The sequence below is a fragment of the Bidens hawaiensis genome, unplaced genomic scaffold (assembly GCF_021521415.1).
Source record: "Bidens hawaiensis isolate Kalapana, Puna unplaced genomic scaffold, B.hawaiensis_p1.1 tig00003244_1, whole genome shotgun sequence".
Taxonomy (NCBI): Eukaryota; Viridiplantae; Streptophyta; class Magnoliopsida; order Asterales; family Asteraceae; genus Bidens; species Bidens hawaiensis.
Window position 1 is genome coordinate 1483618 of NW_027491178.1, and position 22421 is coordinate 1506038.

The 22421-nt window shown below is 35.5% G+C and overlaps 3 pseudogenes; 1 reads left to right on the forward strand and 2 right to left on the reverse strand.

The window, feature by feature from the left end:
* On the reverse strand, positions 1-5954 carry LOC143622897 (nuatigenin 3-beta-glucosyltransferase-like; annotated as a pseudogene).
* A 3487-nt stretch (positions 5955-9441) lies between these two features.
* On the reverse strand, positions 9442-10951 carry LOC143622817 (solanidine UDP-glucose glucosyltransferase 1-like; annotated as a pseudogene).
* A 3375-nt stretch (positions 10952-14326) lies between these two features.
* On the forward strand, positions 14327-15696 carry LOC143622818 (nuatigenin 3-beta-glucosyltransferase-like; annotated as a pseudogene).
* The last annotated feature ends 6725 nt before the right edge of the window (positions 15697-22421 follow it).

Here is a 22421-nt window from a genome sequence, read left to right on the forward strand (position 1 = left end):
CTAAACCGGACAAGGGTTTGTGTTTAATTTAACAGCTTTAAGTTCATCAATTAAAGCGTTCAAACTGTTAAATGAAGAACCACCTTCCTCAACAACTATCTTGGCTTTTAATGCTAACTCTTTAGAGTTACGCCTGATGTTTTCGGCTATATTGGACCCGCCGGTTAACAACTTAATAGCCTCTAAAATTCTCTGTTTTCTGATTATTGGGCTGGTAATCTCGGTACTTGGGTTCCAAACATCCGCCCCAACTCCTACCCCTATTCCAAAAAGTTCCACCAACTTGTCACTATAAAATTGCTCTGCACACAATGGCCATGTCAATAACGGCACACCGGCCATCACGGCCTCAAGCATCGAGTTCCAACCACAATGAGTCAGAAACCCACCAACCGATGGGTGTTGTAGAATCTCCACTTGCGGAGCCCACCCTTTTATAATCATACCCTTGTTTTCGGTCCTAATCCTCTCCTCAAATCCTTCCGGCAGCGAACTGGTCCCTACGTTACCATCCTTTCTCGGCACCCAAAGGAACGGTTGCTTCGATTCCTCAAGGGCCAATGCGATTTCGATGATCTGGGCTTCCGGGAATCTCACCATACTTCCAAAACAAATGTATATCACTGATTTCGGTTTTTGATCATCAAGCCAAGTTAGGCAACTGTTTTTCTCCGACGCACCCCTGTGGTTAACAAATCGGAAAAGAGGACCTATATGCCAGATTTTCATACTAGTAGTCTTCTTAAAGTGATCTGCATAAGCCGATTCAATCTCATAGAACGTGTTGTGCACTAATCCGTAACTTCATTTTTCTGATTCTCGAATCTTCTCCATCATATCACCCATAGGGGTTTTGTTCCAGAACATGTGTTGTAAGGCCCCGTTACCGGTACCTCACTTTAACGTTGGATTTACTCAATAAACGCAGTTCTAAATATCAGAGTTAATTAAAACTTTCGCGGAATAACATAAAACATCAACAGTCATTACAAACATTCATAACTTGTCTTTAAAACATAGCTTAAAACATGTCTTTAGTTCAAACATTAACAACTAAATCTTCAGATGCCAGCTTCTTTATTCATCTGCCATGTGTCCCTTCCTTCAAGCCAGCTGTCTCATTCTACTCACCTGCGTGCATACTAAAAGTCAGCTACGCTGAGTGAGTTCTAGTTAATCATACAACATACAATCCGTTCACATACTTGCACACATACCCGAAGGGGTGTACATCATTCATACTTACTTTTCATAACTATCCATCCTAGTTAAAGAGCCTTCCGCCCTATAACCTCGCAGATATTATAAGGGTCTTGTCCCTAACATCACGGATATTATTAGGGTCTGGTCCCAACCATCACAGATATTATTAGGGTCTGGTCCCTACCATCACAGATATTATTAGGGTTTGGTCCCTACCATCATAGATATTATTAGGGTCTGGTCTCTTTGTTTCATGCAATTGTACCATACATGTTCTTACATACTTTCCTTGAATTAACGTTGTAACATCCCGAAATTTCAGAATAATATTAATTATATTATTTAATAATGGAGGGAAAGTTTACTCGGGTTATCGGGAAATAATTAAATAGAGAAGGGGTTGGTATGGGTCGGGCTAGTTTTGGGTAGTGGATATGGGTTATGGATTTGGATCATGAAGGAAAGAAGGATGGGACCATGGGCTTAAGCCCATGATCCATAATTATATAAGCCTTAATTACCCATTTCCATTCATTACACACATATTCCATACACCACCAAAACACACACTTAACTCTCCCTCATCCTACTCTCTCTCCCTAAGCCGAAACCAAGAAAAAGATAAAGGAGAACCGATTTCCGACCCGAGGTAATGATAGTATGGTATTGTAGAGGTCCAAAACCGTTAGATCTAGTTGCGAAACGATGAACCGACACCGTTAAACCGTTGAAGTCACGAGATCCGGGTGGAATCGGGTATTAACCGAGCAAAATATGAGCCTAGGGATCACCCTAGATCAGATCTGGATCAAAAGGGACGAAAAACAGAGAAAACGGTGCTGAAACACGTTTTTCCGGCCACCGCCCGGTTTTCCGGCACGACGGCTGGGCATTTAAGGATGTCAGAGAATGTTTCCGACATTCTCTGACAAACCCTAACCCTAATTCGTTAAAGGAGACTAACGAACTAGGGGAGATTCGTCAGGTGAATTCGCTAATGAAAGCTTAGCGAACTAGCCCTAGTTCGTATCCTGATTTGTTATAGAAATGACAGCGAATTAACCTCATTCGTTATACTCATTCGTTAAAGGAAGATAACGAACTAGACGGTCAATTCGTTACTGGGGGGTCATTCGCTACAGGGTTCAATTCGTCAAAGAACTAGTTCGCCATGGGGTCCAGTTCGCTACATGGACCGGTTTGATTCATTATAAAAGTAACGAATGGGTCATTCGTTATGAACCCAATAACGAACTAGAAGTTTAGCATAATGACAGAATGGTTCCTGTACTTAGAAAGGAATTAGATAATTACATAGTAGCCCTTGGACTTTGATAACTTATGAAATATACCTTTAAAAGGTTAACGAGTAACGATTAACTAACCGGTAATGATTCAATTAAGTAAAACCGGCTTAGTCGCGTAAGACTGATTAAGTAGCAAGAGAATGGCTAGAGTGGTATTTGATATTCAATTATTAAACAGTTAGACGCGCACAGCTCGAGAAGGAATAACCAATAGCAGAGGAAGTAACAAAGTTCAGGTGAGTTTCTAGCCCCATTTCTGTGTTATGTTTTCGGGGCTGTGTGCATACTCGATGTGAAGTGTGAATACGCTTACCTTAAGTGGTAAGTGTATGCTATAATGTTTGATGTGATATATTTACATATGTTATGATTGGATGTCTGTTGGTGCGTGAACGATCTTCGGATATTGCACGCGTAGACAGGGAAGGTTAGTCGGTGCGTGAACGATCTTCGGATATTGCACGCGTAGACAGGGAAGGTTAGTCGGTGTGCGAACGATCTTCGGATATTGCGCGTACCGTCATTCGGGAATGATCCCCAAGTGGTTATTAGTGTGTATATAAATGTTGTGATGTAACTTGATTCCTATATAAATGACGTGATGATATAAAGTGTGTTGTAGACAAGTAGAAGTAGGGTGTGATAGAAGTTGCAAGGGTCTAGTAAGAGTGTTAGTGGCATGACGATAGTACGTGGTAGGGTAAGCCTATACGTGACTTCGTTAAAGTGGCATAACGTTATTCGTTATTAAAGTGGCATAAAGTGGCTAAGCTGTAGGGGTAATTAAAAGGCTAAGGTGTAGGGGTAATTAAGTGGTTAAGCAGTAGCAGGTTAGACAATGGACTATGTGTCTTCGGATACGTATATATTGTATGTAGAGGTTGTATGAAAAGTTGCTTGATTAACTAGAACTCACTCAGCGTGGCTGACTTTTAGTATGCACACAGGTGAGTAGATGAAAGAGCTAGCATGAGTATGGCACATGGCATGGATTGAGCGGCTGGCATCTGAAGATGGAAGAAAAGATGTTTTAAATAAAATGTTTTGTGTTATGGTATCAAAGAAAAAGGTTTAATGTTTGTAACGAATGATTTGAGTTAACGTTTCCGCGTAAGTTTTAATAAACTCTGAATTGTAGAACTGTGTTTATGAGTAAATCCAACGCTAAAGTAGGGCTACCGGGAACGGGGCCTTACAAGTTGGTATCAGAGCAAAAATTCGAGAGATTTAAGCATCCTACATGCTTAGACTCGAATAGAGATTGAGATTTAAGTAAGAAAAGAAAGAAGATGCCAGTTCAGGATAGCCATGTGTCACTCAAGCGAGCTCAGTAACAGTAAAGTATGTTAAATAATGTATAAGGATGTTCGCTTAATTGTTAAATAAAGGATTTATGCATGTTAGGGATAGGATTTCTTGATTGTTTGAATGATTAACTGTTTAAAGTAGAAACTAGCACAAATGAAATCACGAAGGGAAGTGTGTAGAACCTGAGGAGTAATGCAAATAGTTAATTACACTTGATCAACGTCATTAACTACTTACCTTACGAATCACGTGCTAAATAATTCCTTGAGTGATGACGTTTGTGTTTTCCCTTTTAGAATACTAATGGCTGGAGCTGGAGAAATTGCTGGAACTGGAGGTCGCACCGGACGTCGTGGCAGGCCACGGGTGGTCCGAGAACCTTCTGTTGAATCAGCTGCTAGCGCCGGGGGAGAAGAAAGTGCTGGTGCGGAAAATCCGAGCAACAACAAAGGACATCAACTCGACCCTGCTGTTCTAGCTGCCATTAACCAAGTTGTGGCAACTGCCATGAAGAATTGGAATCCCGAAAGATCTGCTGGAAGAACTGCTGAAGGATCAGGAGAGAATGGTAAGAAGGATGGCAAATGAGTGAAGGGTGACTCGAGTGAAGCTGGATCTGTGAAAGTTGATGATGGAAAGAGAGGTCGAGGTGGGTGTAACTACAAGTCCTTCAAAGGATGTGACCCACCGAAGCTGACTGGTCTAGGAGACGCAATCGCGACTCTCCAATGGATAACCACTATGGACAAAATTAACCGAATTAGCGACTGCCGTCCTGACCAAGCAGTGGGTTACGCCACTCAGTCATTTGAAGATGAGGCTATGTACTGGTGGGAGTTCGTTTCGTCAATCCAAAACACGCGTTTTGCGACCTGTGTTCCCTTATTATGGTTCGGCCTTAGCCCCAATCGTTCCCTAGTTCGATTGCGGCCTAAGTTTGACCCGAACGAATCGTAAAGTTTGATCTTTTCAAGCTAAAACGTTCCAACTAGGTTCAAGGGTTCATTTCATCGAGCCGTTTCCATTTTCGGGTTCATTACATTCATTTTTATTATCAAGTTTGCAACTTTTTGTCTCGTTTATACCCGATCTATTCTAGACTCAAGTTTCAAGGCTAAACGTTTATAAAAACGTAAACTTTAAGATCGAAACATACCTTTTCGTGTTTGTTTGGCTTAGTTATGGACTTTAGATCTTGTATATATCTTGTGTATAACGAGGATCTATCAAGAATCAACGTTTGTTTGGCTCGGATCTTACCCCTCTCTCTCGGCCGTGTATATATATATGGTGTAGGTGTGTGTGTTTGAGTGTGTAGAGAATAAGATGGAAGGAAATGAGGGTTTAGGGTTTAAGGATGGTTTAAGGGGATATTTATATCCCTTAAAGCCCATGGACCTAAGGCCCATTCCCTTTAATCCATCTTAATTAGTCCAAGTCCATGATCTTTTCCTTATTAGATGCTAGTTACTATTATCTAACACACGACAATTTAACGCAACTTTCTTTATTTATTATTAGAATATTTTAGGATGTTACATGTGTGAGACTTGAGATCTCTTCATGGTGATGTTATCCGGAAGACCAGTCACTATAAAGCTCTCGGAATCTGATTTCACATTCGCGTAAGGAGCATGAAGTTTTAAGCTATGGGAAATGGAGTGATAAATGAAGTTGTTAGAGTAAAACAAGAGTCTTGGAATATTAAGTTCGTCAGCCAATTCAACCGTCCATGTCAAGAACATGTCGGAGAAGATGCAGTCCGGAGCTGAATCACGAATAGTTGTTCCATTGGTGTCTGGAGCATCTGCAGGCCACGTACCAGTTTGGATTTCATTTCTTCAGTAGTGCAAGCACTTAAGTTTTCAACTCCAATGGAGAGTCCGACTTCTGATGCTGGAAAGTTGAGGTTGCGGACGGCGATAGGGTAACCAGTGTTGATGTCACGGTTGATGGAGGTTTGAAACATGAGGGCGTTGCGTACGGTGGTGATGCTGGTGGAGCGAACGCCACGAGACGCGAACAGCCTAGCGGCTTGAACTAGAGGTATCATGTGGCCTGGAGACGGGAAAGGGATAAAGACTACGTGAAGGTCGGTAACCATGACGTACGGATGTATATTTTATATTTGAAGAGGCAATTTGGAGGGAGTGGACTACATATAATTATATATATGAATCATTATTTTTATTTGTAAGGACTATTGAATAGATTGGGTGAGTTCCGGCCATTGTCAGAATGGGTTTCGGGCTAAAACGGTTGGTTTAAATCAAATTGACGACCCTAACAAATAAACTAAACATTTAAATTCAAACTCTAGCTAATCTCTTTATCTTCAAACTCATTCAATCTTTGTTAGACCCATTTCACATTTGAGCCAAATCATGATTAAAACCTTTGCCCCATAAATTAATGTAGAATTTACAACGCAAGTTAAATGGTGAGTTTATGACTCATTGTGGTTAGATCTCAATGCTTGAGGTTGTGGCAACCGGTGTGTCATGAATGACATGACCGTTGTATTTAGAACAATTTTATAATGAGAAGTTGTGGAACTTTTAGCTATTAGGCCAAGTGTAGTGGACGTCTTTTTTGAACGAGAATGTGCGATTTCGGGCGCAAACATCGCCCCCAGACAATTTTTGGGGCGAGAGGGAGGGAGGGGGGGTTGAGGAATATTAGTCGCCGGAGTGTGTGTGTTTATTAATATTATAATATGTTGTATGTGAGATACATACATACATACATACATATATATGTGTGTGTGTGTGTATACTAGTTTTATCCCCCGTATCACGGGGGTTGTTTTATATTATTTGTTTCTGATATTTATTTATTTTGAATTTCTATTTTTTTATTGTATGAAAGTTAATAATATACTTATGGTTTGATTATAAATTATTTTCACAAATAAATGAGATTTATAACCCGGTTTAAAAGCTATATGTGTTTGATGAGACCAAATACCTGTTTATTTTTTTACTACAAATTGGTTTTTCAATTATAAATAATATATATCTTTTTTTAAATAAATCATATATTAATTTTTGGTGAGATTAGTTTTTAATTTAATGAGATTTTATAATCCGTTTAAGAAATATATGGGTTTGATAAGACCATACCCATGAATTCGGGTCAAATGCATGAGAAACCTTCATTTAAAAATCAAGCAAATCTGGTAACTCCAAAAAAGTGGGGAGCGACCACATCGCGACATTTATGATTTTTGGATTTCGTTAATATATATATATATATATATATATATATATATATATATATATATATATATAATGGACTACAACAACATTACACTCCTAAAACAAAACCCATCATTTGCTGAATGGACGCCACATGACGCAAATCGCCCCATTTTGTAGACCCTTCACTACACATAATATTAGGGTGGGAGTTGGGTGGGTATTAGGAACCCAAATTTCGAGATTACTAGTCCCCAAATTAGAAAACGTGGTATTTCAAAAGCTCTGGAGGTTTAAGTTAATAAATAAAACAAACTCAAAAGGATAGTTGTAGAAGATGGTCATTCTAAAAATGAATTAAACATTTAGATATTGATGAACTTAAAATTGTTTAATTGAGTGGAATGCTTTGATCTAGTTATTTTAATTATCCAATCTTCTTTCTCATAGTCTCCTATGGTCTATGGATATGATCATCCTATGGATACATTCGTCCTAAGAGCGGCGTTCCTCGATCCACATCGGTTGCAATAAGATATCAAGTCTCTTACTGTCCCCCCTTTCTTTTCCGCGCGTGCTAAGTCGCTATTATAAACTTTTAATTTCAATTGTTATTTTCTAAATTGCCGCGTCCCTTACGATCCTCCATATCTTTTCTACGTAGGTCATGTAGGCCCATTATTATAATTATTGTAGTTTTGATTTAAAATATTAGTTGTGACTTAATCAAAAATTAAACTAAAGAGAGCATCTAAAAACCAACGACAATATGCCAAAATTGCCGGCACACGGCTCCCTTTCTAAATTATATAGTTGTCTTAGAGGGTGGCATGATTCACTTGTAGCATGTATCTTTTGCCTTTTCTTGTTACTTCCTACATTATATAGTTTTCTTATAGAGTTGGAGGGTAACATGATTCATGTGTAGTAGGTATCCTTTCCTTTTCTTGTTATTATAAAGAATGTAAATGTAAAATCAAAATTAAAACCCAAAACAAAAATTTAAAATTGTAATGAACTAAAGAGAACTTTGAAGAGAAAACCTTTAATCCATTATGATTATCATACGACTAAACCCATAAAGACCATAAATATTAGGTTGGACTATAAAATAGTCTGCATTCATAACATTCCTCCTTAGACATATTATATTGTACATTATCAACATTATACTACTGGATAATATTGATTCAGTTATTTTGACAGATATTAACTACAACTGTTGGATTAACTAATATTATTAACCAAAACTGTTCACCCATTATGATTATCGTAGTAACAATACAAACATTATATACATATAGATATAATTAAACCCATAAAGCTCATAAACATTGGGCCGGGCTATAAAACGATATGCATTAATAACTCCTCCTTAGACATTTTATATTACACGTTGTCAACATTATACCACCGGCCGGATAATATTGACGCAGTTCTTTTGAAACGGTATTAACTAATAATGCTGGATTAGTTACGCCACCTTGTTAGTTAAAACCTTACGATCGAAAACCCAGTGGTACAAATATTTAAGGAAAAAGAGTACAACGTATGTATTTCTCCTCCTCAATTGAACATAATCTTTAAATATTTAGAAGCTAATCTCCTACCGTTGATGCATGACTTGATTTTGATGTAGGCGTATCCAGTTGGAACTATGAAAGTTATACTGTCTTCATATATGGTCTTTGGGTTCTTCGTAATTTGGTATAAACCGCATGCCTCTTGTAAATGTTGGATCATTTATCAGGATGTTGATGAATCTCTGTAAGAGCAATTCAAGCTAATAACGTCTAATGAACTAGAGAGAAACTTGGAGAGAAAACCGTTAATCCATTATGATTATAATAGCAACAATACAAACGTCATATATATATATACAAATAGTCAGATACAACAAAATCCATAATGCCCATAAACATTAGACTGGGGCTATAAAATGGTTTGCATTTATAACACTCCTCCTCAAACATTTTATATTACACAATATCATCAGTATACTACTAGTAGAGCTGTGAAGGTTACCACAGGTAAAAATCAACTGGAGCGAGTCATTGAGTGAAATTTCAATCACCCGCGAGAGGTGTGGAGTTACCAGAGCGATTTGGGGTGTACGGTGCGATACCTGTGAAGAATGGGCATGGTGTGATGGCGTAAAAGACTCACTCTTTAGTCGGTGAAAGATTATTGGAGAAGGGTTAGGCGATCAATTAAAGAACCAGCGAGAGATGATCGAGAACATGTTTGGTTCATGCTAAATTGCGGCTGTTGGTGATCGTATAAAACAATAAATAAACATAAGAATCAGTCAAAGTAAAGAAGCATGCGGGTAGGACAACTACAACGATTTTTTTTATAATTTTATTTCTCAAAAGAAAAGTAGTACATTAACCAAGCCATTTCTTAAGTTAATAAACTAAAATGAATCAGGGTTTAGCATTTAATTTAACAGCTTTAAGATCATCGATTAAAGCGTTCAAACTGCTAAAAGATGAACCACCTTCCTCAACAGCTTTCTTGGCTTTCATTGCTAACTCTTCAGAGTTTTGCTTGATGTTTTCAGCTATAATGGATTTGCCACTTAAAAGCTCAATAGCCTCTAAAATTCTCTGCTTTCCGATTATTGGGATAGTAATATCGAAACTTGGGTTCCAAACATCTGCCCCAACTCCCACCCCTATTCCTAAAAGTTCCACCAACTTCTCGTTATAAAACTGCTCTGCACACAATGGTCATGTCAATAACGGCACACCGGCCGTCACAACCTCAAGCATCGAGTTCCAACCAGAGTGACTCAGAAACCCACCGACCGATGGGTGTTGTAGAATCTCCACGGTGGGCCCCGCCCTTTTATAATCAAACCCTTGTTTTCGGTCCTGATCCTCTCCTCAAATCCTTCTGGAAGCGAATTGATCCCAACGTTACCATCCTTCCTTGCCACCCAAAGGAATGGCTGCTTCGATTCTTCAAGCGCCAACGCGATTTCGGTGATCTGAGCTTCTGGGATTCTCACCATACTTCCAAAACAAACGTATATCACTGATTTCGGTTTTTGATCATCAAGCCAAGTCAGGCAACTATGTTTCTCCGACGCACCCCCATCGTTAACAAATTGGAAAAGAGGACCTATATGCCAAATTTTCGTACCTGTAATCTTCTTAAAGTAATCTGCATAAGCCGGTTCAATCTCATAGAAGGTGTTGTGCACTAATCCGTAACTTCGTTTCTCCGATTCTCTAACCTCTTCCATCATATCACCCATATGGGTTTTGGTCCAGAAATGGTGTGAGACTTGAGATCTCTTTATGGTGATGTTATCTGGAAGCCCAGGTAGTATAAAGCTCTCGGACTCTGACTTTACACTCGCGTAAGGAGCATGAACTTTCAAGCTATGGGACATCGAGTGATAAATGAAGTTAGTAAAACAATAGTCTTGGAATATTAAGTTCGTCAGCCAGATCAACGGTCCATGTCAAGAACATGTCGGAGAAGATGCAGTCTGGAGCCAAATCACGAACCAGTTGTTTCATTGGTGTCTGGAGCAGATGCACGGCACGGAAAAATGCGGTTTCCATTTCTTTAGTAGTGCAAGCGCTCAAGTTTTCAATTCCAATGGGCAGCCCGACTTCTGATGCTGGGAAGTTGACGGTGCGGACGGTGATAGGGTTACCGGCGGTGATGTCACGGTCAATGGAGGTTTGAACCGTGAAGGCGTTGTGTACGGTGGTGATGATGGTGGAGCGAACGACGCGAGAGGGGAACAGCCTAGCGGCTTGAACTAGAGGTATCATGTGGCCTGGAGACGGCACAGGGATGAAGACGACGTGAAGATCGGTAACCATGACGACGGATGTATATCTTTGAATTAAAAAGAATACGGGTTTGGTATTTGGGAGAGAGTGGACTATATGATTTATATATAGGAATGATGAACACTTGTTCTCTTATTATTATATACTTAATGCAGTTCTCAATGATCATATTTCTTGGACTATATAATTATGTAAAAGGAAGAGGATGGCTTAAAGTTGTTCTCTTATATTAAATTTAGCACCTAATCCAATTTAAAGTATTCAAACCCAGTTAATGACTGGATTACTGCATTTACTCATAGTTTATATAACTTCTTTAAGGAAAATTGAAAATAAATAATCAAAACTTTAGTGTATTGAGCAATAATAATCCCACATTTAAAAATCACTATCAATGATACAACCTTTCAACTATAATCAGTGTAGCAAAAATCGCTAGTCAGTGGTCGGGCGGTGGGATGGGGACTAGCAATTAAACGGGATTAGTCGAGATTAATCGGGATTAATCGAATCGGACTTTAATGTATATTTTTCATTTTTATACATACACACACACATTTTTATTTGTAATTTTCAGTTTTATACATACACAAACATATTTTGGCCGGATATTGACTGGCATCTCGTTGGAAACCGCTAGTTTTTGCTACAATCTCACCGAAAATAGTTGATTTGGGTCAGAATCTCGCCGGAAACCACTGATTTTGGTCGGAATCTCGTCGAAATTAGTTGATTTTGGCCGGATTTGACCGTTAACCGATTAATTGGCCGACTAGCCCAAAATTAATCTGTGAAGTGGGGACTAGCGATTAATCGGGGATTAATCGGTACCTAGTCGGGATTTTTGCAACACTGACTATAATTGTCTCAATGGAACTTCGTTAAAAAGCACTTAACGTCGTTAAGTTTTTTTCCGAGTTTCAAACCAATGTTTTAGGGCTTTTGATCAGAAGAATGATATGATTCGACTGATGTAAAACTTATCTTGAAACTATAATCAACTGCCCATACTTCATTGGTAAGAATTTCAATTTCGTTGGTCAAATTTGAGTATTCGGCCTGTTTGGAGAATTTTACGATCTACTGATCGATTATTTGTTTTTAACTACATGATTGATAGATTAACCATAATTTTGATATTGTAGCCGTTAACCCACCTCTTTGTGGACTTCAAGTTTCTGCTGAAGACTTGCTCAGGTTATTTGGTCGTGGACTGCCACGATTAGAGTATGATTATGTAGGATTATGCATTTTAAGTTAACTATGTTGGTTTAATAAGTTGGATGATGAAGTTAACTATTAGATGGTTTGTATAATATCAATCTAGTTTGTTTTTAGGTTGTAATGAATGTTTTTTGGCTGTATATAATGGATTGAGATGATAATGAGATGACTATGAGATGATGAGATTATAGATGCGACGTATAGATGCAGCGTATGATCATGAGATGATAAATGCGATGAATAGATAATTAGATGATAATGAACATATTATGGTGTTTTTGATAGGGGTATAAGGGTATAATTAATTAGATGATAATTTGATGATAATGAACATATTATGATGATGAGATGATATGTATGTTTTTCTATATGTATAAGGGTATAACAAGGGTACTATGGTCTTTTTTGACAGGGGTATGTATATATGTATTTTTATGTGTGTATAATGAGATGATCATGACGTGATCACTGATTATGAGATGATAAATGCAATATATAGATAATTAGATCACAATGAGATGATAACATGTGTGTATGTATGTATGCATGCATGTATAAGGGTCACATGTATATGTATGACAATATGTACGTGCGCGCGTGTGTAATATCTATTTATGTATGTTTGTTGTATGTGTATGTATACCATGTACGTATGACAATATGTATGTATGTATACATGTATATATGTATGATAATATATATGTTTGTGTGTGTATGCATACCATGTACGTATATGTATGGTACGTATGTATGTGTGTGTACGTATACCATAGGGTGAGCAGAAAACCGAAAATACCGAACCGAATTAACCGAAAAAACCGAACCGAAGCATTAACCGACGGTTTTTTTTTGTTTTTTTGGAAAACCGAAATTTCGGTTTCGGTTCGGTTACCCATTTCAAAAATACCGAAAAAAACCGAACCGAACCGATTAACTTGGTATATTAAAATAAATAATTTAAATTATTATTAAATATATTTATACTAAGCCATATGCGACAACAACCGAAACAAATTAGGAGTTTGTTGGTTCAATAGATTTGTATGAGAAATTAGAGTTCGTGAAAGAAATAGTAAATGTAAAAATTTATTTTTGTACATAGGAACTAGTTGCATAAAACAATTAATAGAACGAAAAAAACAAAACAAGAAAAAATAATAAAAAACCGAATATAACCGAACCGAAACCGAAAATCCGAAAAATCGAAAAACCGAAAAACTGAAACCGAATGGTTTTTATATATGTAAAAACCGAATTTTCGGTTTTGGTTTCGGTTTCACCTAAAAACCGAACCGTGCTCAGCCCTAGTATACCATGTACTTATGACAGTATGTATGTATATCATGTATGTATGACAATATTTTGTTACTCAGTCTTATTATTTCGACTTGGCCGATGTATTTAAATCCTCGGAGACGGCACTGTATGTTCATTATTATAAACATTAAATGTTAACTTTGTTATTTAAAAAACTACCCGCTATAGTTTGTTTGATTTTATTAAAATCATAATCATAAATTAAAATAAGAGAGTATCCAAAAACAAACAACAAGAAACCAAAATTGCCGGCACACGGCTCACCTTCTAAATTTCATAGTTTATAAGAGGGTGACAAAATTCATGTCCGGTATCTTTTGCCTTTTGTTGTTACTTCCTAGATTATATAGATTTCTAGAGGGTGACATCATTCATGTGTAGGCCGTGTAGCTTTTGCCTTTTCTTGTTACCTCATAAATTATATATGTAACATGATTCATGTGTAGCGAGTATCTTTCGTCTCTTCCTTTAAATAATTTTAAATTACAAAGTGCTTATTAATTAAATAAATGAATTTGACACCTAAGCTTCAATACGCAATGTTTCGAAAAACATAAAGCTTTAGGTAGATTGAATTATTACATTTTTTGTTTACCAAATGACAATAATGCACTTGTACGTTGTACCCTACGTAATAAATTTTGTCTAATTAGACGTCTTAAACTTTGAGGTAATTACTTAATTATAAGTTTGCTTAATATTAAAGGTAATGTAATAGAGATTTGCCGCTAACTTAATTAATATAAGAGATCGATCGAACACCTTTCTTTAAAGCCGTCCTATACATACAAAAGTATATAGTCGAAGTAATATAATCATTGTGAGCCGGCATTAAGAATATTTAATTGTATAATTATACATAGTGAATTACAAAAACAAGATATATATATATATATATATATATATATATATATATATATATAATCATATAGTGATCACTTTCCTCCCAATTGCCACATGATACCACTAGTTCAAGCCGCTAGGCTGTTCGCCTCTCGCAGCGTTCGGTCCACCATCATCACCACCGTACACAACGCCCTCACGTTTCAAACCTCCATTGACCGTGACATCAACGCTGGTTACCCTATCACCGTCCGCACCCTAAACTTCCCAGCATTAGAAGTCGGACTACCCATTGGAATCGAAAGTTATAACGCTTGCACTACTGAAGAAATGATATCCGCACTATTCCGCGGCCTGCAACTGCTCCATACACCTTTGAAGCAATTAGTTCGCGACCTGGCTCCGGATTGCATCTTCTCAGATATGTGGGCAACATGGACAGTGGATCTTGCTGAGGAACTTAATATTCCAAGACTATTGTTTTACTCTAACAATTTCATTTATCACTCAATTTCCCATAGCTTGAAAGTTTATGCTCCTTACGCTAATGTGAAATCAGAATCAGAGAGTTTTATAGTACCCGGTCTTCCGGATAACATCACCATGAAGAGATCTCAACTCTCACACCAGTTCTGGACTAAAACCCCCATGGGTGATATGATGGAGAAGGTTTGAGAATCGGAGAAACGAAGTTATGGATTAGTGCACAACACGTTCTATGAGATTGAACCGGCTTATGCAGATCACTATAAGAAGATTACTGGGAAGAAAATTTGGCATATAGGTCCTCTTTTCCAATTTGTTAACGATCGGGGTGTGTCGGATAACACAGTTGCTTTACTTGGCTTGATGATCAAAAACCGCAATCAGTGATGTACGTTTGTTTTGGAAGTATGGTTAGATTCCCTGAAGCTCAGATCACTGAAATTGCGCTGGCGCTTGAAGAGTCGAAGCAACCGTTCCTTTGGGTGATGAAGACGGATGATAACGTAGGGCTGCCAGAAGGATTTGCGGAGAGGATCAGGACTGAAAACAAAGGTTTAATTATAACAGGGTGGGCCCCGCAGGTTGAAATTTTGCGACACCTATCCATCGGCGGGTTTCTGACTCACTGTGGTTGGAACTCGATGCTTGAGGCTGTGACGGCTGGCGTGCCGTTATTGACATGGCCGTTGTGTGTAGAGCAGTTTTATAACGAGAAGTTGGTGGAACTTTTAGGAATAGGGGTGGGAGTTGGGGCGGACGTTTGGAATCCAACTAACATGATCACTAGCCCAATTATCGGAAAGCAGGGTATTTTAGAGGCCATTGAGATTTTAACTAGCGGGTCGGCCACAGCTAAGAACATCAAGAAAAACTCAAAAGAGTTGGCCATAAAAGCCAAGAATGCCGTTGAAGGAGGTTCTTCTCTAAACAATTTGAACACTCTAATTGATGAACTTAAAACTCTTAAATTAGGCACCAATCCCTGATTCATTTTATTTTGTGAACCACCAGCATGACGTCACATTATTTTATAACTTTGTGGTACTTGTACCACTTTTCTTCCTTCAGGTTGTTTAGTATTTTCTTACAAATCTGTCTTATAAATATATATTATTATTATGGTTATCAACACCTAAAATAGTTTAGTTTCTTCTACAAGTTTTCCTCTCATATATATACTCTATTGCATCTCCTTGTAATATACACCTATTAATGAAATCTCTCTTCTTCTCCCTACATCTCATTGTCATATTGTTATAGCTATTAGGCTTGTTTCACAACACGTTATTAGCACGAATAGCTTTTGGAGTTTGATCACATATAATAAGCATAAGCGTGATGGGAAGGAGGTCTCTGGTCATACTGTTCGAAGTCTTCAATACAACGTGGTATCTTATAGCGACGTATTCAAGATTCCAGTGAAGTGGCTATACTTTTTATAGGCTGTCGTGAGTTGCAAAACAAGGTAATAAAAGTTTTTGTTACAAGCTTTATTTAATAGATCGTTTATATATATGTGGTAGGTGCTTACCGCATATGAAAAGGGATCAATTTTCCTTGCCACTTTTATTTTATTGTATTTTAGTTTTATTTAATTATCCTTCGTCACCTACAATAAAAGGTGAAGTAGATGAAAACTGAAATTTTAATCATTGTGATAAATTTATTTGGTAATCAATAAATTTTACAAAATCTGTAATTAACTCGGCAGGCGGTTTTCTTATAAAAGAAATTTACATATTTATTATTATTCAACAGATATTGATTGACGGCTAGGGTCATCAATTATTAGAATCTAAAAGAAAAGAGAGAGTGCATTTACTTTTAACAGAATGTGTTATTCCTCATCGCAATATCTTGTTTATACTTCTACTATAATAAATGAGTAGAATCGAGATAATAGTTTGTTTATAATTGAATAGCAATTGCATCTTGTTTATATTTTCTACTAAATTATTAGTAAATTCAAAGTTGATTTATAACAAGACTTATAATTCGTTTTCATGCTATACGTGCATTTAATTCAAGGTCTTGTTAAAGTAAAATTATTTATTATTTGCTACAACATGATTTATTTGCTTATTTGATGATATCATGTATATTTAATATTCATGCATGACTTGTATTAGGATTTATAATAAATTGTGTATTTGTGTTAGTTGAACAGAACATATTTCAATGCATTAAGGTGCAAATATGCTTTCGTAATTCCTTCACTACTTTAGTAGTCAATAAATTTAATTCGTTAGTTGTCACGATTGTTTTGAGCAAAAAGTTGTAAGATTTTTAAATAGCAACGGTACATACCAATTTATTAAATGATGTTTGAAATAAATAGATCGATATATATCAAACTAAATCTCTTTTTGTAATTGGTAACCATATTCTTTGATTGAAAAAGAAAAAAAATATATAGAAATTGTTTTCAGATTTATATATTTTGATTAATAATTTGGTACATGCTAATATGTGATTGTCTATTTCTTTACCATAATTTTATTTTGAGATGGATTTTGAGTTTAGCACACATCTACTGTCTTTATTATTAAGGTGTGAATAACTTAACGTTGTTCTATATTATTATTGTTGCAGTTGTATGTTTTTTAGATGCTACCAAGTATTTATGCATAGAATATATTTATTTACTTGCAAGAGATGAAAAAAATAGTTTATAAAGTTTTATTATAACTTGTTTTATATGGTGGCATGTAATAACGTCATGAAGTGTAATGCTGAAGTATACCTTTTATTATATACGTTATTATTTTTAGATAGATTGTACTGATAAGAACAACTAAGCAAAAGTTGTGATTGATTAATCACTACTCTTATAAAAGAGTAAGTATGTATTGATATGACACTCGAAGTCTCGTATTAATTAAACGTTGTAAGATTTAAGACCTACACTTCTTACACTCAAAGTGTCATGTAATTACTTCTTTATTGATACAATGTGAAGAGGATATTATTTATGAGGAAAAAACTGGATGACACAACTTTTGTTTGTCATGCCTCATTTATGCTCTAGATATATCAATATTATTAAAAAAGTATGAAGTGTTTGAGATGTGTTCATATTCATTAGTCCAAGAAAATACTAAAAGCCATGAAAATGGTTTGGTTTTACTCCATTCCCCAAATGAATGCGAATATATATTAATCATTGTGATCATGGACAAAATTGAGAAGATGGTCATATTAATAAAGAGATCGACCATCAAATTTTTATAATGTTCATGTTGATAATGCGATCAATCATCAGAAGTGACAACGGGATTGATCATATAGGTGGAAATATAAAAGTGAAATCACATGATCACTTAAGAAAGGTAATACAATGTTCTCATATTTAACTATTTGCATTAAAGAAGCATAATGCATATATGATCATAAACCTGAAGTTTATGGATCATGATTATCTTGGCGTGATCGGTTCGACCACACCGAGTCAATGATGTGAAATTTATTGAGGAACCAAAAGATTCTTCATAATAATTGTAATGTAATATTGCTCTCAAGTGAAATCATTTATTTACCAACTGAAGGAGGGTGTGAATCCCTAGATGTTATGGAATTGAGAAAATGATACACATATCCTAACATGATACCATTTAGTGTTTTGAAAATCGATGCATCATCTAAATGGTTATCAAGACTGCAACTTGATGTTTGCATGATCTATGGCTTAGCTAATAAGATAGCAAGCATATTATTCCATATTGGTATATTTACATTCGGTTATAATAATGAATTTGATTCCCAAGTTAATAACGATATGGAATAAGTGTTGAACTTCATAACAGATTATGTTCTTACATAAATTGTTTTGTTAAAGACGATTACTCAATGTCTATAAATTGTTGCAAAGGCAATATCACAAGAACAAAGGTTCATGTTTGAATTTGAGTACATATGATGTTACATGTCTTAGAAACTAATTCACATCAAGCCAACAAGTTATGATACTTCCTTCCCATTATAATTGGTTTTTGGTCAGTAACCAAGAATTTCTCATCTAATATTTCGTGTGTGTTATATACTGAAATTAATCCACCATAAAACACAAAGATGAGGTCACAAAGGAAGTTGGGAATTTATGTCGGTATTAAATATTATTTATAATTATATACGTAGAGGCACTAATGAGATATTTGCTTATGGCTCATTAGTTTTCACTTTAGTGAATCAATATTCCCAACATTAGGGGGAGATTTAAAGCAGTTGGAAAACAAATTTAATTGGAATGAATTATCATTTATCCTCAAACAAAATTATATGAACTAAAAGTTCAAAGGATAATTCATAAATAAAGATTAGCGAATGAATTACCAGACGATTCACTGACCAAGAGAGAGTGTCTAGCTAAGACACCTATACGAACTGCTAATGCTCCAATTTATAAATGTCCCTGAAGGACAAATGCATATTGATAATAATTCTAATGCACGCTTGTAGCCTGGTAGATTGATCGGTTCCAAAGTTAAAATTCCCTTGAAAATTGGAGCAAGTAATAAAGATGGTCAAGTCGAGATGCAGTAAAAGGTCTCTTGAAAGAAATTAGATATGATGGTTCTTGAAGAACCTTAGGTACCTGAAAACAAAGAGCTCTCAATAAATTATATTGTATCATGTCTACAAAGATATATTGAATAGAAATAAAGTCGACGTTGTTATACTTTTATATATATATATGTATAATTAGCGCTTGAAATGATGATGATGAGGATTAAGATTCTAAATATGCCTATAAAATGATTGGCCAAAATGGAAAGACTCAAATAGGGCATAGTTGAATTCTCTAAATAACGGAAAGTTTGTTGGACCAGCAGTCCGTATAACTAAAGTTGTAAAATGTGTTAGATACAAACGGGTATTGTATATGAGTTATGAAAATCCATTAAGTGATATAAGGCCAAATTGATGGCATAAGAATTTTTGCAAAGACCCATAATTAATTATGAGGAGACACATTCTCCAATGGTGGAAGCAATGACTTTCCGATAACTAAACAGTCTGGTAATATAAAGAGAGAATTGATATGCGTCCAATAAATATTGTTATTAAGTTGATACTGAGAGTTTACAAGAAAATCTATGAAGGATTTGAATTATCAAATCACGTAAAGTAAGTTCTCGAGAACATAATGATTGTTGTGTATAGAGTCATATTTGATACTTTACGATATTGAATATGTTGAACATAAATGAAACTCCTAAAAAGTTTCATAAGGTAATTGAGTACTTGAAAGATTAGTTGATTCTGTGCATCAATAAGCATACACATAGAAGAGATTACACATTATGAGTACAATATCTCAATAAACAAAGAAATTGTACAATATGGATTTTGATATGTGATACAAAGTGATGTGTTAATGAGCAAGTTTATGCAGCAAATATCCTAATAAAGTGAATGCGTATGCATAATTTGTCAAGTAGAAAAGAAGTCCATGATGGATTAGTAAATGCATGGATTTATGCTTATTACGTATGAACTAAACTATTCGAATTGAGCTTGACACAAATCAAGAGATATTTTGATAAAGAGGGAGATAAATTGTGTATAATTAGCCATATTTTTATCAAAATTTCACTCTTAAAATTTCATTATAATCACAGTTTACAATGATGATATATCACCGAGAGAAAATTATGAACTTTTAAAGAGAATTTTTTTTGAAAGACCTTGAAAAGGTGTGATTATTACTCGACTTATAGTTCGAGTATATGTGTAATTATATGTTTATAAATCCATCAAATATCTATGAAATGTTGAGACATTTTACCATGGACAAATTTAATCATTTTAGCACGTTAAAGGATATCTAACAATGACTCTATATTATTTCCTATCCGAATATGAAATATTATTGGTTCGGAAATATCATAATTAAAGTGCATACGTGCATTAATATTTATTGCTAATTATATATGACTTATATATCTTTTATTCATATTTATCAGTATGTGTCCAGCAATAGGACATCGAAATGGGTTAGCACACATATTTCAGGTAAGAAATATATGGGCTTATATTTTACTAACACATCAAAACAAGTTTGGTTAGTCTTGTTGATGCAGAGAAACACAACAGGATTATAGTGTTTACCAGATGAAACAATAAAAGTTTTCACGTGAAGATCATACAACATTATTTAACTTAAGGATTCAAATGTTAAATGACGAAGACGCAAATGATTGACTACAAAAGTTTTGGGCAACTTTCATAGAATATCGATATTTACCATTTTAACGGATACATAAATCAGGGGGAGACAATACGCGCTGCACTCTTTTTCCCTTAGCTATGGTTTTGTCCCACTGGGTTTTCCTAGCAAGGTTTTTAATGAGACAGCATATCCAAGCGTATTAAGTTGATAACCAAGGGGGAGTGTTATAAATATATATTATTATTATTATTATTATGGTTATCAACACCTAAAATAGATTAGCTTCTTCTACAAGTTTTTCTCTCCTATATATACTCTATTGCATCTCCTTGTAATATACATCTATTAATGAAATCTCTCTTCATCTCCCTACATCTCATTGTCATATTGTCATATTGTTATAGCTATTAGGCTTGTTTCACAACAGTCAATTGTCTTTTTTATATTGTCTTAACCTCGACGTAACGCCCGAAGTTTACCTTTCTAATTATATATATAGTCTAAGTAATAGGATCATTGTGAGCTGGCATTGCGAATATTTAATTGCATAATTAATTAATTATACATAATTAATAAAACAAGGTACGTATATGTTAGGTACTATATATATTATCATATAATGTTCGCTCCCTCCCAATTGCCAAACCAGCTGTGTTATTTATGTTAGGCACATTTAGTTTTTGTGCTTCAAAGAACTTTACATGCTAAAATCTGAGCAGATCTGATCATTTTAGTTTTAAATATTGCAGATTGCATATCAGGGGCATTATGGGTATTTTCTTATCGCTTTAGAATTAATAATGTTGCAGATTGCATATCCAAGGTCAATTGATTAAAGGTAAATAGAGACTGCAAAGTCAAAATTAGTGTTCGGTCATGCGTCCTGCTTGGATTTGATCAAAGTGTTACCTTGTTATATATGTTTATGCAAATTACCATTAGATTTAATTAATAGTCAAACACTCAAACTTGCAAATTAGATTGGTGACCAAAAACATAAACATTGTATTATGTAAAAGTTTATTTAATTTTTATGGTGAAAAAACGACAATAGTGTCTCTTTTGTAGGCTATGCTGCGAAAAATGCAATGATTGAGACGACAGAATGTATTTATAGCATTTGAAGTGAACAAATGTTATATGCGGTTTACTCTGACTCGCTTTGACCATTAACAAGTGGTTTATATAGGCTATTGTTTCGGTTGTAATCACGTTGTTGTAATGCAAGCTGTTTTTGAATCTCACTGCATCGCACGGGTTTCCATGATAGATGAATGTAAAGAAACATAATTTTGGGTAAATGCAGAAATCCACTCAAAAATCTTGGGTGCGCATCACCTTGGTATTTTAAAAATGGATTGCCCGCTTAAAGCCTTTCAATGCACAATTATTTAGTCCCAAGATGTAATAACTAAGATCACTGTCACAATGTGAACCGCGTTAAGAATATTATATAACTAATTATGAATAGTTAATTATAGAACAGCTGTTGATGATTCTATATTTAGTCCACTCCTAATTCCCAGTCCCAATTGCCTCTTTAATACAGTATTTC